Source organism: Pinus tabuliformis, chromosome 4_2 (assembly GCF_031772625.1).
Source record: "Pinus tabuliformis cultivar Carrire ecotype Pingquan chromosome 4_2, CPIR1, whole genome shotgun sequence".
NCBI classification, from domain to species: Eukaryota; Viridiplantae; Streptophyta; class Pinopsida; order Pinales; family Pinaceae; genus Pinus; species Pinus tabuliformis.
Window position 1 is genome coordinate 147,052,676 of NC_142304.1, and position 17,571 is coordinate 147,070,246.

Here is a 17,571-nt window from a genome sequence, read left to right on the forward strand (position 1 = left end):
TTTCTTCCTAATGAATCCACCCAGCATGGTGAAAGCTTGCTATGTTAGCCGGAGGTGGCTGGTGCGTATCAAAAGATGGGTCTTTCGGATTTCTTGAGACAGAGCATAGAATTCTGCCTCTGTCAAGAACACAATTCGTGACTTCTCGGCTATCTACAGGTGAGCCTTGTGGGGCTCAATTACGAACCACATCTTGTAGAAAACCCCGCATATACTACGACGACAATTTTCATGCAAAAGGAAGACGACGCTTGCAATTTTATGCCCAGACTATAGTTTTACTTTTTTTGAGGACGTCGACTTCACCACCCTTCAAACCAATTGCATGGGAGGAATAGGTTCAGGCTTACCTTTCCCAATTCGCCACCTTTGACGTGAACAGATCACTTTCCTCCGTAGCGGCGAGCTTCTTGTAGCGCAACTTCCTGTAGAAGTCGCGCACAAGTTCCGGAGAGCACGTTAGTGGTTCTGCGCCTTCTGTGCAACCACCAGACGTTTGAACAAGCCGAAGACTTGGAGTAACGAGCTTCAGAGAAATTCGGACGCTTACTCAACTGCAAAACGGCTGATGATAAATGAGTGGAGTGACGATCTAGCCGGTAGATTTGAATCCCTGCGGAATTCGTGGCGCGGGGGTGAGCTGTCCCTGCCGGACCATTGGACGACGTCACCTATTCATTTCACTGCAAGTCTACCTGACCGCCACATCATTCCCTGCATATCTACCGCCACCATTTCTGTTAAAACGCCGCTTCTCCCTGACTGGACGCTTCCCACGTGTCCATTTCCCATTTTGCTTGACACGACCAACACTTTCCGAATCTGACGAGACCATCGGACTGGTCGTGGTGGCCAGTTGAATGGCTACCCGACTGCTCAACCCATTCATTTCCACACTCGCAAACATTTTAGAGTATTATTCATGTAATTTGACGAAAAAAGGGTGAGGCACTTACCTGTGCGGCCGCGACGTTATTTTCAGGTTTCAAGACGAGGGTGATGGATGAGTTTGCTATTGCTTCATGCACAGGCACGGGGGTTCCTCCTTGCAGACTGCTGCTGATTACGAAGCTTGTTACCTGGCTGCGGATGGTGCATGTGCCCGCTCTATGTGTTGCAGGCGCCTTGATGGTGTACACTTTAGCTGGATGAACTGCTACGGGATTCCTGTAGGATGTCCTGTAGCAGTTTGTCCTCCTCGGGTGCATGCCGAAACGGTGGAGACGGTGGCATCACGGTCACGGTCGCAGGGTCCTCGGATGGCTTTGGTAAGTAGCGCATGGGGTCTCTGCATCCTTTATTCCATTTGAGAATCGCTTCCTCTGATAATTCAATGTCCTGATTTGACTGTGCAGGTATTTCCATTGCATGGCAACTGGGGTGGTAGAAGGAGGTGACAACAGTGCATGATGGAGAAAAAATTAGCTTGCATGCCCCCGTGTCGGACCTTGGGCGTTAGATCTCCCCACACAGTCGGTTCTGGGCCATCCAAAGATTCTACAGGAAGTTTCCTGTAGAAATACAGAACTTCCTATAGAAAGTCATGTAGCTTCCTGTAGAAGGCTAAACTGTGATCAAATCATGCCCAGACCTTGGAAGAGATGAGTGTTTCTGGAGGGAGTGCTGGTGAGGTCACCTGGTAGCATAGTAGGGACACTTGTCTTTGAGTTGAGGGACCTCTTTTCTTGCATGGAACACCTGCAACCTGCATGAATTATCAAATCTTGAACCTGTTTTCCTTGTTTCTTTGCTTGCTTTTTTCTTTTTTCTCTTTTTTTTTTTTTTTTTGAAAGACAGCAGGGGCGCCTCCATGAGGTTTTCACCCTTACCATCTGCCTTGAGTGCCTCAGAGAGGTCTTCACCCAAGGATCTTTTTTCACACATTTTCAGAAGACAGCAGGGACGCCTCAATGAGGTTTTCACCCCTACCATCTGCCTTGGGAGCCTCAGAAAGGTTTTAACCCAAGGATCTTTATTTATTTATTTATTTTATTTTTTTTGAGATGTTCAGGGTATGCCCAAAACAGAGGCAGAACCCTTCTCTATGACCAGCACTGATTTTTCCACAGTTTTGATGAATTTTTGCCTTGAAAGAGGTTTCCTGTAGATATTTAGTCAATGCCCATTGACAAGCATGGGGATGGCCTCCTCATCAATGGTCCGAATAAGAACAGACCCATTGTCATTACATTTTTCCACTGCATATGGTCCCAGCCATCTGGTTCTCAGCTTCCCCTTGAAATCCTTATGCCTGGAATCATACAACAACGCCCAATCTCCCGGCTGAAATTGCTTGTCATTGAGGTGTTGGTCATGCCACACCTTCCTCTGAAGTTGAACCACTTCGGAGTGGAGAAGCGCCTGCATTCGGTGCTCGTCCAATCCATTCAGCTGCAATAACCTTTCTTGTTGGGCATGGCTGAGATCCAGGTCCAGCTGAGCTGCCATCCTCAAGGTGTTATACTCGAACTCAATTGACAGCAAAGCTCTCTTCCCATAGACCAGCTCATAAGGTGTGAAGACGGTTGTGGTCTTCCAAGTGGTGTTGTAAGCCCACGTGGCCTCAACCAGGCGATCTGCCCAATCTTTTCTACTGTTGCTCACCACCTTAGTCAAGATCCCTTCCAATGCTCTATTGGTGACTTCCACCTGCCCATTTTCTTGAGGATGATAGGGGGTGGAAGTCCTATGCTTGATCTTGTGATGAGCGAGTAGGTCTTCAATTAAGTTGGAGGTGAACTGGCTTCCTTGATCGGTGACTAACTCTCTTGGGTAGCCAAATTTGTAGAAGATGTTCTCTCTTAAGAACTCGGCCACCTTTTCTTCTGTCGCTGCTTTGATTGCCTTGGTTTCTGCCCACTTTGTCAGGTAGTCTGTGCACACAATGATGTAGGACCTTTGCCTCGAAGGAGGATTGATTGGACCCACAAAATCCATACCCCACTTCTCAAATGCCTCAAGAGTCACTTGAGGTTGGAGAGGCATTTCGTCCCTTGGAGTCGGTTTCCACATCCTTTGGCATCGGTCACACTGGGTGATATACCTTCTGACATCTTGATGAAGCGTGGGCCAATAGTAGCCTGCCTGCAGGATTTTGAAGGCAGTCCTTTTGGCTGCAAAATGTCCTCCACAAGGTCCGTCATGACAGGTTAGGAGGATATCAAAGACTTCCTCCTCCCTTACACAACGCCTTAAGATCTGATCAGGGCCAAGCTTGAACAGGTTTCCCCCGATCCAAGTGAATAAGGAACTCTTCCTGGCGATCCTGCTCTTCTCTCTTGAGGATAGGTGCGGAGGGAACTGTGCTGAGACAAGGTAGTTTGTTATATCAGAAAACCATGGAGAGAGTACTGAGATAGCAAACAGATGTTCATCTGGCATCTGGTCATCCACTATTCCATCCTCACCTGCAGGTAAATCCAATCTAGACAAAAAGTCAGCAACAACATTTTATTTACCTGGCTTGTCAACAATAGTCAAATCAAACTGCTGCAACAAAAGTAACCATCTAATAATACTAGCATTCACATCTGGTTTATTCATTAAATATCTAATTGCAGCATGATCAGTATGTACAAATGTTTGATATCCAGTGATATAATGTCGGAATTTGTTCAGTGCATGGACCACGGCCAAGAATTCTTTCTCAGTTACAGTGTAATTCAGTTCTGCCTTGGATAAGTTTTTGCTGACAAAGTATATGGCGTATGGAAGTTTTTGTTCAACTTGTCCTAAGGCTGCCCCTATGGCTTTGTTCGAGGCATCAGTGTGGATGTGGAAAGGTAGGGCCCAATTTGGACCTCTCAAGATTGGGGCAGACACCAACTTGTCCTTTAATTCATTCAGAGCCTTCTGACAATCGTCAGTCCATTTAAACTCAACATCTTTTGCCAAGAGGCTAAACCATGGCGAGGCTAGCTTGCTGAAGTCTTTAATGAATCTCCTATAATACCCTGCTAAACCTAAGAAACTTCGAACATCTCTTACCTTCTGAGGAGGTGGAACCTTCTTGATGAGAGCAATTTTGTTAGGATCCACCTGTAACCCTTGGCAATAAATGGTATGGCCTAGCACGGTCCCTTCGGTCATCAAGAATTCACACTTTTCAGGACTAAGGGACAGGTTCATCTCAATGCACTTGGTTAGGACATTTCCCAGATTGGACAATGCTTCCTGGAAGTTGGACCCATAAGGAGTGAATTCATCCATATAGATTTCCACCGAATCATGGACCAGCTCAGAAAAGATGCTCAAGACGGCTCTCTGGAAGGTGGCAGGATCATTGCATAGTCCAAAGGGAAGAACTCGGTAAGCAAAGGTACCCCAAGGACAAGTGAAGGTGGTCTTATCTTGGTCTTCCAGGCTGATTGGGATCTGGTTATACCCGCTAAACCCATCTAGGAAAGAGAAAAACTTCTTTCCTACCAGTCCATCCAACACTTGATCTATGAAGGGTAGAGGAAAATGGTCTTTCTTGGTGGCCTTGTTCAGTTCTCGGTAGTCCACACAGATTCTCCACTTCCCGTTTTTCTTGGGAACCAACACCAGAGCGGACACCCATTCGCTATCCGAGATGGGATAAATGAATCCGGCATCCAACAGTTTTTCCAATTCCTCCTTGACGATGTCCTTAAGGGCTGGATTCATTCTCCTTTGGGGTTGCCTAACCGTTTACAATCTTCTTTGATGTAGATGTGATGGGTACAGACCGAAGGATGGATTCCTTTCATCTCCTTATAGCTCCAAGCAAAAGCATCTAGATGACTGGCCAACAGACTACACATCTCCTTTTCCTGGGAAGGAGATAGGGAGGAGCTGATCTTTAACGTTCTCTCAGGGCCGAACTCCACATTTTTTACTCTGGGAGCGACAGGGTTGGTCACAAAAAGGTCCACTAAGGTGTTGGCTTGGGCATCCTCCACCAATTCCTCTAAGTACAATGCACTGGGAGGTGGATTCTGGATCAAGGTCTCAATCAAATCATCCTCGGTTGGGGGGCCTCCCCTAGTGGTGTCTAGGGTGCACAAAGGTGCTGAGTACACCTCATCCTCTTCTCCTTCCTCCAACCAAAGTGGTAAGTCATGCTCTAATAGGGGTTGGGCAGGAGGGTACAGGACTAGCTGCTTGGACATAGGACCATTTTTTATGGTCATGTTTCCTGCACGACAGCTTATGTAAGCATCTGCAGTGGCTAACCAGGGCCTTCCCAAAATAAGAGGGTATCCAGTAAGCTTTGCCTTTGGTTGCAGAACCAAGAAGTCTGCAGGGTACTCCCAAGAGTCGACAGAGACCAAGACATCCTCTATAATCCCTTCGGGAGTCACGATGGAGCGATCTGCTAGTTGCAGGACTGTCGAGGTCTTTCTCAAGGAACCCTGAAGGTTGAGTTTGAGCATGGTATCCCTGGTCATCACATTAATGGCAGCCCCCAGATCAATCGAGGTGTGAGGTATGATGGTGCCATTGATGTGGACATCGACTACAGAACTCCCAGGATCCAGATACTTTGGGCAGATGGCCTACCCCAACACAAGATCTGACAGTTGTCCTATGACATTGATGGTTGAAGCATCTCTTTTTCGCCTGCCTGGGTGTCTGAAGCACTTTTCCTTAACCAGTTTGTTGTATATCGGTACATCTTTGATGGCTTGGAGAAGTGGTATTCTCACACACAACTATTTGAGTTCTCCCAGAAGCTCATCCTCCTCTGGGTTGGGTTTTGTGGTGGCCATTAGTCTCTCAGGAAAGGGTGGAATGGCCTTTGGTTCACTTTCCTGTTTATCTTCCTCGTCCTCTGGGGGAGGAGGTTGGCGATCCGGAAGTCTTTCCAGATCGCAGGTTGATCTCCTGGATCTCCACAGCATAGGTAGGGCATGATGTTTCCCCAGTATATACCTGTTGGGCCTGTCGGTAGTTAGGGTTCGGGTTCGGTTGAGCAGGCATTTGGGGTTCCCTTGGAGGAGCAGGAGGTAATGGTTGTGGTTGAGCTGGTGGTGGAGGCAAAATGGCAGGAGGAGTATTGTACTGGGGCCTCCACCCCGATTGAGGTGCATTCCACTGAGGCTGTGACTGGGCATGTGAGTGAAACGAATGAGTAGTGGGCTGAGTATGGTACTAAGGCGGGTAAGACCATGGAGGAGGTATAGACCAGGAAGGATGAGCAGGGGGACCCCAGGAAGGCATAGGAGCAAATTGGTTGGGGCTGTAATAAGCTTGGTGCGTCCCTTGCATCCCCTGTTGGTAAGGTCTAGGTCCATGTGGCCTCCTTTGGTTGAGGAAATAGAGAGGTTCAGTGGGCGCTTCTGTCCCTTGATACATGGCTTTAAGCCCAGGTAAGGTTGGACATTTGTTTGTGGGGTGGTCCTCCTCACAAACAAAACATACCTCAACCGAATGTAATGGGCACTCGTTCTTAGGGTGTTTCCTTGTACACCTAGGGTAGAAGATAGCCAAAGCCCTCTCATCTTCCTCTTTCTTATGCTGGATTCAGAATGTATCAAGTTGCATGGCGATGGTCTGTCTCACCTCACTCTTGAGGTCCTCTAATTGATTTGCAAACTCATGTTTGGAGAAAGGAATACCAGCTGAGAGGAGGTTTCCTCTACCTCTTTTCCGAGCTGCCCTAGAGTGGTTTCTAAACACAGTCTTTATGTCCTCATAAGGTAGTTGGTAAATATCTCCTCCAGCTAGCATGTGAAGGGTATCTAAGAGGTCTTCAGGGACTCCTCGGAGCAGGACCAACTTGAGGGATTCAGGGTCAAGTGTGCACCTGGCCCGTTTATAGCTAAATTGGAACCTTTCCTCGTAATCTTCTAAAGACTCATCATTCCCCATGGTCATCCGAAAGATTTCTCCCTTGGCTTCCTTGGACCTACAGTAGTCCCGGTATTTGGTATTGAAAGCTTGCTGCATCTGGGCCCAAGTAGTGATATTGTTCCCAGGTAAGCCCATGAACTAGCGTAATGCTGCATCCTTAAGGGTAGAGGGGAAGAGTTTTAGTTTTTTCTCATCTTCGGTATAGTCATAGGTTTGACAAAGGACGGCAAACTCAAACAGGAAGGTATCAGGGTCTTCAGTAGTCAGTCCATGGAAGTGAGGTAAAGCGGAGGGGCTGATGTTCTTCATTTTCATGTCTCCATTGGTCTCTCGGATGGGGAAGGCACCTTCAATTCTCTCATCTTCTCCCCTATTGTCAGCCATAGCTTCAGATGGAGTGTTCTCTAACTCTTCTTTGCTATAGGATCTTTGTATATATCAGGAGGTTCGCCTATAGGTTCTTCTGGATCACTGTCACCAAAGAAGAGAGAAGGGTGACTCAGTGATGTGGTGGGGGTGTTGGGTAGGAATTTGCCTGTTTTATCCCGATTTCTACGAGGCATGAAATGGAAATACTTTTGATTGCTTTTGTTTTTTCTGGTACCTGCAAAACTAAAACAAATTGAACTGCAACTAACTATCTGACTGAAATGGGAATGCGGAATTGAAATGAAAGCATAAAAGAACTAATCTATTTTGCTCAAATGAAATTGCAGGAATGAAATGCTAGGCTACGCTTGTGGAATTGAAATGCTAATCTACGCTTGCAAAAATGAATTTGCGGAATTGAAATGTTAATCTATGAAATCAGGAAATGTCTATGCTACTTTTGCAGAATGGAAATGAAATAAACTACTTAGAAGAAGGCGAGAGTAGGAAAATAGAAGAAAAGCAACAATCACTAATACTCTGACGCTTCCCCAGCAACAACGCCAAAAAGATGGTGGGCTCCAGTATTGTAGCAATAATGCTACAACTCCTGGAGCTTCCTTCTTTAATTTTATCAACCCGGTAGTTCGTAACAAACTTGGAAGCGACGGTGCTGTATGCACAAGTACTAGCTCTTGCCGCAGCTGTCACTTCGTCAGCTGGCACAAGTCCGCTAGGGGCTAAAGCCAACTTCTATGAGCTCTTAGAAGAAGCTTTTTAACTGATGGACGAAAGCTAACTCAAAGGAAGCTGATCTACTTGCAGAAAGGAACTGAAAGCCAACAAGAAACGCAAACCCTAGCAAACCCTAATTCTACCAGCTAGTCTTACTGATGCAAAGATGGGAATGCAAACTACTGAAAGAGATGTCATTACTTCTATGAAGGTAAAATGCATGTGTCTAGACTACCTCTATCTGAATAAAACATTGTTTGTATTTTTGTTTCAGTTATTAGAATTATCATGCATGTGCTTTTAACTAGCTTTTTACTGTGCAGAGGTGGATCAAGGAGGAGAAGGGCTTGGAGAAGGTTGGGAAGGTTCAGAGAAGGTCTAAGGGGTTCCTAACACCCTTCCAGAGAGTTTCACAAAGTTTGGCTGCCAGAAACCGAGTTTATGAGCTTCTACAGGAAGTCTGCAGGGGTTCTACAGGATGTTTAAGAATTTCTACAGGATGTTCAGTAATTCCTACAGGATGTTCTACGATTGGATTTTGGATGATGGGTGAGTGGAAAAGGCTGCATGGATGGATAAGGAGATAGGAGAGGGGTTTGTAATGACTTAGTGACAGGGAGGTGAGGTGATGAGAGGATGTGGAAAACTAGTTTGTCTTAAAGAGGGTAGAGGGAGTGGAAGGCCGAGAAGAGAGGTAGGATGTCGTGGGCAGTAGAGTAATTGAGAGACAAGGGGTTGAATTTGGAGATGAGCAGTTGGCATGGGCAAGGCTTAGAAGGACGAGAGAGGGATGGAGTTTCACTGCACAATATAAACTAAACCAAATCATCCACGTCCTGCACATAATCAAAACATTCCTAATCTGTCCTAACTGTTTAATGGAACCAATGAACATCAACGTTATTTCTAAATAAAACCATGTATGGTACTGAAGCAAAGAAACATTCCAAGAGGTCTGAGCGCATGGACAACTACTACAAACAAAAATATTGCACCAAAGATTGCATGAGTACGTAAACCAATGTTTTTGGTGGGTAACACTGTCTGCAATTCCAGCCCCTAGAAAGAGGTGAAAATGAGAGTACAGTCAACCCTTTTTTGGAGCTTTTATCAATTCTAATCTCTTTCCTCTATTCTAAACATCTGGAGCAACTCTATCTTTTAACAATAACCTACTTAACCATACCACGAAATCTAACTCAACAAACTGTGTTTCAAATGCATGTAAAGAGAACCATAATGCTGAAAGAAAAGATAACAATATAGAAGAAGGAGGCCTTAGGCTCTCAGGTTGGGCCCAACCCCGAGAGCTATGGCTCCTTTTAAAAACTCAGGACTGAGATCAAAAAGTATGCCAATAATGGCTACAAAAGAGCAAAACCAAGCTAGCAGCTCGTAGTGCAGAATGTGCAACAATGTTTCAAAAGTCCTCTTCGAAGGCTAAAGCCTTATCATTTATACACCACGAGGACCCAAGCTGGCCTCCTAAATCAGTGGGACTTGGCTGACCAAACTAGGAGTGAACAGCTGCTTCCTCAAAATCCGTTTGGCTGCCTTCTAGATCTGTTTGTGATGGTTGTTGGAGCTCGGAGTTGGGGGTGAAGATCCCGAGGAAGGCCATTTAATGCTGTGGACAACCCTCCTACGAATCCTCAACCCCATCTTGGCTGTCTCCTGGCCCTTATCTGCTCGGTTTTGTTCCAATCATGTGTCAAAAAACCTGAAATGAGCACGTGTTAGTGGTGGGCTCCAATATTGTAGCAATAATGCTACAACTCCTGGAGCTTCCTTCTTTAATTTTTATCAACCCGGTAGTTCGTAACAAACTTGGAAGCGACGGTGCTGTATGCACAAGTACTAGCTCTTGTCGCAGCTGTCACTTGGTCAGCTGGCACAAGTCCGCTAGGGGCTCGAGCCAACTTCTATGAGCTCTTAGAAGAAGCTTTTGAACTGATGGGCGAAAGCTAATATCAAAAGAAGCTAATCTATTTGCAAAAAGGAACTGAAAGCCAACAAGAAACACAAACCGTAGCAAACCCTAATTCTACCAGCTAGTCTTACTGATGCAGAGATGGGGATGCAAACTACTGAAAGAGATGCCATTACTTCTAGGAAGGTGAGATGCATGTGTCTAGACTACTTTGATCCGAAGAGAACACATTTTTGTGTTTTTGTTCAAGTGGTTGGAATTATTATGCATGTGCTTCTAACTGGATCTTTACTGTGTAGGGGTAGATCAAGGGGAAATGCTTGGAAGAGGTCAGGAAGGCTCAGAGAGGGTCCAAGGAGTCCCTAACATCCTTTCAGAGAGTTTCACAAAGTTTAGATGCCAAGCAACCGTGTTTATGAGCTTCTACAGGAAGTCTGCAGGGGTTCTACAGGATGTTCAGAATTTCTACAGGAAGTTCAGCAATTCCTACAGGATGTTCTACAATCGGATTTTTGGGTGATGGGTGAGTGGAAGAGGCTGCATGGATGGATAGGGAGGTAGGAGGGGAGTTTGTAATGACTCAGCGACAGAGAGATGAGATGGAGAGGGGGTGTGCTAATCTAGGTTGTCTTAAAGAGGGCAGAGGGAATGGAAGGCCGAAAAAGGTAGAATAACGAGGGTAATAGAATAGTTGAGAGACAATGGGTCTAATTGGGGGACGAGTAGTTGGCCTGGGCACGACTTAGAAAGACAAGAGAGTGAGCGAGTAGCGCTGCACAGTGTAAAGGAAACAAACCATCCACGTCCTGCACATAACCGAAATATTATTAACCTATTCTAACTGTTTAATAAAATTAAGGAACAACAACGTTATTTCTAAGGAGAAGCATTCATGGTACTGAAACAAAGAAACATTCCAAGAGATCTGAACGCATGGACACTTCTACAACCAAAAATATTGCATCAAAGATTGCATGGACACATAAACCACTGTTTTTGGGTGGGCAGCACTGTCTGCAATTCCAGCCCCTAGAAAGAGGTGAAAATGAGTGTGCAGGCAACCCCTTTTTTAGAACTTTTATCAACTCCAATCTCTTCACTCTACTCTAAACAGCTGGAGCAATTTTGTCTTATGAAAATGACCTACTTAACCATACCAAGGAATCTAACTCAGCAAACTGCGTTTCAATTGCATGTAAAGGGAAAAAACATAATGCTGAAAGGAAGATAACAATACAAAGGAAGGAGGCCTTAGGCTCTCAGGTTGGGCCCAACCCCGAGAGCTATGGCTCCTTTAAGAACTCAGAACTGAACTCAAATCTGCCTGCTTTCCATTAAAAGATGATAATCATAAGTCTAATAACATGCCAATAATGGCTACAAAAGAGCAAAATAGAGCTAGCAGCTCGTAGTCCAGAATGTGCAACAAGGTTTCAAAAGTCCTCTTCGAAGGCTAAAGCCTCATCATTTATACATTACGAGGCCCCAAGCTGGCCTCCTAAATCAGTGGGATTTGGCTGACCAAACTAGGAGTGAACTGCTGCTTCCTCAAAATCTGTTTGGCTGCCTTCTAACTCGGTGGTGGTGGCTGTCAGAGCTCGGAGTTGGGGGTGAAGATCACGAGGAGGGTCATTCAATGCTGTGGACAACCTTCCTACAAAATCTCAATCCCATCTTGACTGTCTCCTAGCCCACATCTGCGTGGTTTTGCTCCATTAAATGTCAAAAAACCTGAAATAAGCACGTGTTAGCCACCTAGGACTAGTGACTGCCCTTATTCGTACAAATGACATAAATATACTAAAAAATGATGCATAAGTTATGAAAAATGAAGGGTTGAGCAAGGGTAGTTAGGCCAAATGAGCCCAAAATGTTACCAAATTTGGGGCTCATCATCACCCCCCAGCTAAAATGATTGCTCATCCTTGAGCAACCAATCCAGCTCCTCGTCCTTCATTTCCTTCACTGCCACCCTCACATCCTAGGCCTCTGAAGTGGTCTCCTCCTCACTGCCATGGAACCCAACCTTCCTTTCCACCTCCTCCCACTGCTTTTTCTCTTCTTTTTTTGTGTTGCCTTCCATCAATCCTAACAGCAGAGGTGGGCTTAGCTTGAGGCCAATCCAATAGGCTTGGAGGTTCTGTATGGATTTCTTGTAAAGGGGCACCCGTGCTAGAGCTTCCCTTATCTGAGTTGGAGTATGGTATTCTCTGATTTTAAGGCTGTGGGACAATGAGTTCCATCGGCGGCTGCAAGCATGAACACAGTTGTCCCCTAATAGTCGCTCCATATCCTCGAAATGGGCTATGGCCTGTGCCTGCTGATCCATATATTTCAATAAAGTTTGAGGGTTGGTGGCTAAGTGTTGGTGGGCCGATATCAACGTAGTGGGATCCCCTGGCTCTGCTCTGATCAGTAGTGGCTCATGTAATTCTCGGTCCATGACCTCCTTGACTTCTGTTGCCCTCTTCTCTTCATGGTTCAACCATGAGGCAAATGCCATCAATTGCATATCCCCTACAATTGTGTTGGGATCCCATGTAGTCACGTTAGGAAGGGCCAAATTATGGAGATAGAACTCCGACAGTTTGGCCTTATCCTCTGATGAGCTGCTATTACACAATGCTGTGAACTGCTGTGGGTCTTGGAGTTGGGAGATACCCCTTTGTGCCAATGCATTTATCTGATATTGCAGCCACTGGTCTCGTAGGTACAGGCCATAAGATTTGGCCGGTTGTCTGCATTGTAGAGCATCCATGGCCCAACTGGCCATGCAAGCCAGTTGTGCCTCTTTTTGCTGCAACTGCTGTTTGAGAGCTTGTATCTCGATTTGTGCTTGCAGTTCCCCTTCCTGTAGATGCGAGGTTGGCTCCCCAAGACCGACTTGCAGTCCTTCTCTGCCTTGATGTTCTGCTGTAGTGTCCCCTGAGGATGTGCCCTTTTCCTTCTTCAGCTCCTGTAGCTGCAGTCTAAGTTTCTCGTTTTCCTCCTGTAGGAACACCCGCTGGCAGTTTGCCACATGTTTAGCCATAGCTAATTCTTTTCGTGCCTCCTTGAGTTGTTCTTCCAAGGGGCCTATATCTACCACACCTTTTGATTTGGCTATTTTCATCCACGTGTGGGTTCTCACCCTTTCTTCCTCCAATGCAAAGAAAAGTGGCACAATGAATTTCTGTGCTATAATTTTTCCAGCTTCTAAGAAGTTATAATATGAGCTCAGACTTGGCTGAGGACTAGGCTTTGGAATATGCTCTTTCTCTTCTTCTCTTGGCGGCTCTACTTCGTCTTCCCTCGGTGGTGATGAGGGTGCCTCTCCCTCCATCCTCTCTGTCTCCTTAAGCCGGGCCAAGGTTTCCTGTAGAGCGGCCTCAGCATCCTGTAGCCGGTCTTTTGAAGCCAACCTGTCCATTATTTCTTTCCACGTGGTTGTCTTCGGGCTCCCCCGCTCATAAGTGACTGATATTTTTTAGGGGGACCTCTCCCTAGGCGAAGTAGGGGCATCCTCTATAGTAATTGGGCTGCTGGATGGAGGCTGTGGCCTACCTGTTTTGATTCTCACACTTCTCCGGGCCTTAAAATACAGAGGGATCTCCCTCTTTCGCTTTTCCTTTGGCTTAGGAGGTGTACTAAGGGTAGCCAGCACGACTGCTGCCTCCCTTGCAAGAATTTCGGCTCTCTTTTCCTTTGGTTTTCCTTTCTCAGGGCTTCCTGTAGAAGGCCCTGTATCAGATGATTTCTGGCTTCCTGTAGAAGCCGGTTTTGGTTTTCCTGTAGAAACAGGTGGCACCGTTTTAGCTTGTTTGGCTGAGGGTGTTGTGCTTTTTGACTTTACTGAAGCTGCTGTCGAGATGCCTTTACTGACGTGGACTGGCTCAGTCCTGTCCACCCTACTTTGTAATCTTTTCTCTCTGGGCGTCAATATGGATTTGTCATCCTTCTCTTTGGCAACCTTTTTCTCTTGTTTCCCCTTTTTCTCTTTCTTCGGTGCTTTGGCCGTGGGTTCTTGGCCTTTTCCCTTCTTCTCTGTGGGTACTGACTCCTTCTCCTCGCTGCTGGAGGAACCAAGCTCTTCGGTCAACATTTTTATATCGCCATCCTTAGTCAGATTTCGGAAGGCTTCCCACGAGAGAGGGACTTTGTATGTGTGGAGTGCGTCCTCCACGAGGAGCTTAATGAGCCCATGGTGGGCTACCTGGTCTGGCGTGCCTTCTTTTAACTTGGTGGCACATTCAGTCATAGACTGCAGTAGAAAGTAGGGAATACTTAGTTTGTTTTCTGCAGGTAGGTCCATCTGATGCCTTAATTCTGTGAGTAGCTGGAAATGGTACCCATATACAATGCTGAACCGTCCTTCGCATATGATGTATTTCATAATTTGGAGGCTGACCTCGCTCCAAAGTGGCAGTAAGCTAGTTCTGCGAACCCCGTTCTTATCCTCTGAGAATTGCTCCTCTGGTGGGAAGAACTCCTTTTTAGCCTTTTGGCCTAATTTCCTCTCCTCCTTGTCCCACGGTACCCCCATTGGGAGCTCAGTGACTCTACTGATGAACTGTGGGGTGAGTCTGAGACTCAAACCCCTAAAATTGACAGTGGCCAGCGTTTTTGATTTTGGCTTCAGAGCTCGCAAGAACTCTTCTGCCACCTCATCATCATAACCTTGAAGTTTGTCACAGAACGACATCCATCGTGCACGAGTGAACAGTTCTACCACCTCAGGGTTCTCCCTTAGTTTCTTTGAGTCGGTCGGTTCCTTTCTGATGAATCCACCCGGCATGGTGAAAACCTGCTATGTTAGCTGGAGGTGGCGGGTGCATATCAAAAACTAGCCTTTTGGGACAGAGCGTAGAACTACGCCTCTGCCACGCACACAATTCGCAAAGACTATCTACAGATGAGCCTTAACAGGGCTTAATTACAAATCACATCCTGTAGAAAACCCCACATATACTTCGACGACAATTCATCCAAAAGGAAGACAACGCTTGGAATTTTTATGATCAGACTGTAGTTTTACGTTTTTGAGAACGTCGACTCCGCCACCCTTGAAACCAATTGCATGGGAGGAACAGGTTCAGGCTTACCTTTTCCAATTCGCCACCTTTGACATGAAGAGACCAATTTTCCTCGTGGCAGTGAGCTTCCTGTAGCGTAGCTTTCCTGTAGAAGCAGCGCACGGGTTCTGGGGAGCACGGAAGTGGTTCTACGCCTTCTGTGCCGCTACCAGACATTCGAACAAGCCGAAGACTTGGAGTAACGAGCTTCAGAGAAATTCGGACGCTCACTCGACTTCAAAACGGCTGATGATAAATGCGTGGGGTGGCGATCTAGCCGATAGATTTGAATCCCGGCAGAATTCATGGCGCGGGGCTGAGCTGTCCCTGCCGGACTATTGGACGACGTCACCTACTCATTCCACTGCGAGTTTCCCTGACTGCCGCATCATTCTCCGCAGATCTGCCGCCGTCATTTCTGTTAAAACGCCGCTTCTCCCCGACTGGACACTTCTCACGTGTCTATTCCCCGTTTTGCTTGCCACGACCGCCACTTTCCAAATCCGACTAGACCATCTGACTGGTCATCGTGGCCAGTTGAATGGCCATTCGACTGCTCAACCCATTCATTCCCACACTTGCAAACATTTCATAGTATGATTCATGTAATTTGACGAAAGAAGGGTGAGACACTTACCTGTGCGGCCGCGACATGATTTCCAGGTTTCAGGACGATGGTGATTGGATTTGCTTGTTGCTGCTTCGTGCACAGGCACGGTGGTTCCTCTTCGTAGGCTGCTGATGATGAAGCTTGTGACTCGGCTGTAGGTGGTGCATGTGCCTGCTCTATGTGTTGCAGGTGCTTTGATGGTGTACACTCTAGCTGGCTGAACTGCTACGAGATTCCTGTAGGATATCCTGTAGCAGTTTTTCCTCCTCGGGTGCATGCTGAATGGCGAAGACGGTGGCATTATGATCATGATCACAGGGCCCTTGGATGGCTTTGATAAGTATTGCATGGTATCTCTGCATCTTTTTCATTTATTTGAGAAGCGCTCCCTCTGATAATTCAATGTTTTGTTTTGACTGTGCAGGTTTTTTTCATTGCATGGCAACTGGGGTGGTAGAAGGAGGTGACAGCAGTGTGTGATGGAGAAAATAGTAGCTTGCATGCCTCCATGCCGGACCTCGGTCGTTAGATCTCCCCACACAATTAGTTCTGGGCCGTCCAAAACTTCTACAGGAAGTTTCCTGTAGAAATACAGAACTTCCTGTAGAAAGTCTGTAGCTTCCTGTAGAAGACTAAACTGTGATCAAATCGTGCCCAGACCTTGGAGAAGATGAGTGTTTTCAGAGGGGGTGCTGGTGAGGTCACCTGGTAGCATAATAAGGACCCTTGTCTTTGAGTTGAGGGACCTCTTTTCCTTCATAGAATACCTGCAACCTGCATGCATTGCCACATTGTGAACTTGCTGTCCCTGTTTTTTTGTTTTTTTTTTTTTTTTTTTTTTTTGAAAGACAGGAGGGGCGCCTCCACGAGGTTTTCACCCTTACCATCTGCCTTGAGCGCCTCAAAGAGGTTTTCACTCAAGGGTCTTTTTTCAACCATTTTCAGAAAGATAGTAGGGACGCCTCAATGAGGTTTTCACCCCTACCATCTGCCTTGGGAGCCTCAGAAAGGTTTTCACCCAAGGATCTTTATTTATTTTTTTTATTTTTTTTTTTTTTTTTTATAGTTTCAAGGTATGCCCAAAACAGAGGCAGAACCCTGATCTATGACCAGCACTGATTTTTCCACAGTTTTGATGAATTCTTGTCTTGAGAGAGGTTTCCTGTAGATCTTTAGTCGATGCCCATTGACAAGCATAGGGATGGCCTCCTCATCAATGGTCTGAATAAGAACAGATCCATTGTCATTATATTTTTCCACTGCATATGGTCCCAGCCATCTGGTTCTCAGCTTCCCCTTGAAATCTTTATGCCTGGAATCATACAACAGTTTCCAATCTCCCAGCTGAAATTGCTTGTCATTGAGGTGTTGGTCATGCCACACCTTCCTCTGAAGTTGGACCACTTCTGAGTGAAGAAGGGCCTGCATTCTGTGCTCGTCCAATCCATTCAGCTGCAATAACCTTTCTTGTTGGGCATGTCTGAGATCTAGGTCCAGCTAAGCTGCCATCCTCAAAGTGTTGTACTTGAATTCAATTGACAGCAAAGCTCTCTTCCCATAGACCAGCTCATAAGGTGTGAAGCCGGTTGTGGTCTTCCAAGTGGTGTTGTAAGCCCACGTGGCCTCAACCAGGCGATCTGCCCAATCTTTTCTACTGCTGCTCACCACCTTAGTCAAGATCCCTTCCAATGCTCTATTGGTGACTTCCACCTGCCCATTTGCTTGAGGATGATAGGGGGTGGAAGTCCTATGCTTGATTTTGTGATGAGCTATCAGGTCTTCAATTAAGTTGGATGTGAACTAGCTTCCTTGATCGGTGACTAGCTCTCTTGGGTAGCCAAATTTGTAGAAGATGTTTTCTCTTAAGAACTCGGCCACCTTTTCTTCTGTCGTTGCTTTGATTGCCTTGGTTTCTACCCACTTTGTCAGGTATTCTGTGCACACAATGATGTAGGACCTTTGCCTCGAAGGAGGATTGATCGGACCCACAAAATCCATACCCCACTTCTCAAATGGCTCAAGAGTCACTTGAGGTTGGAGAGGCATTTCATCCCTTGGAG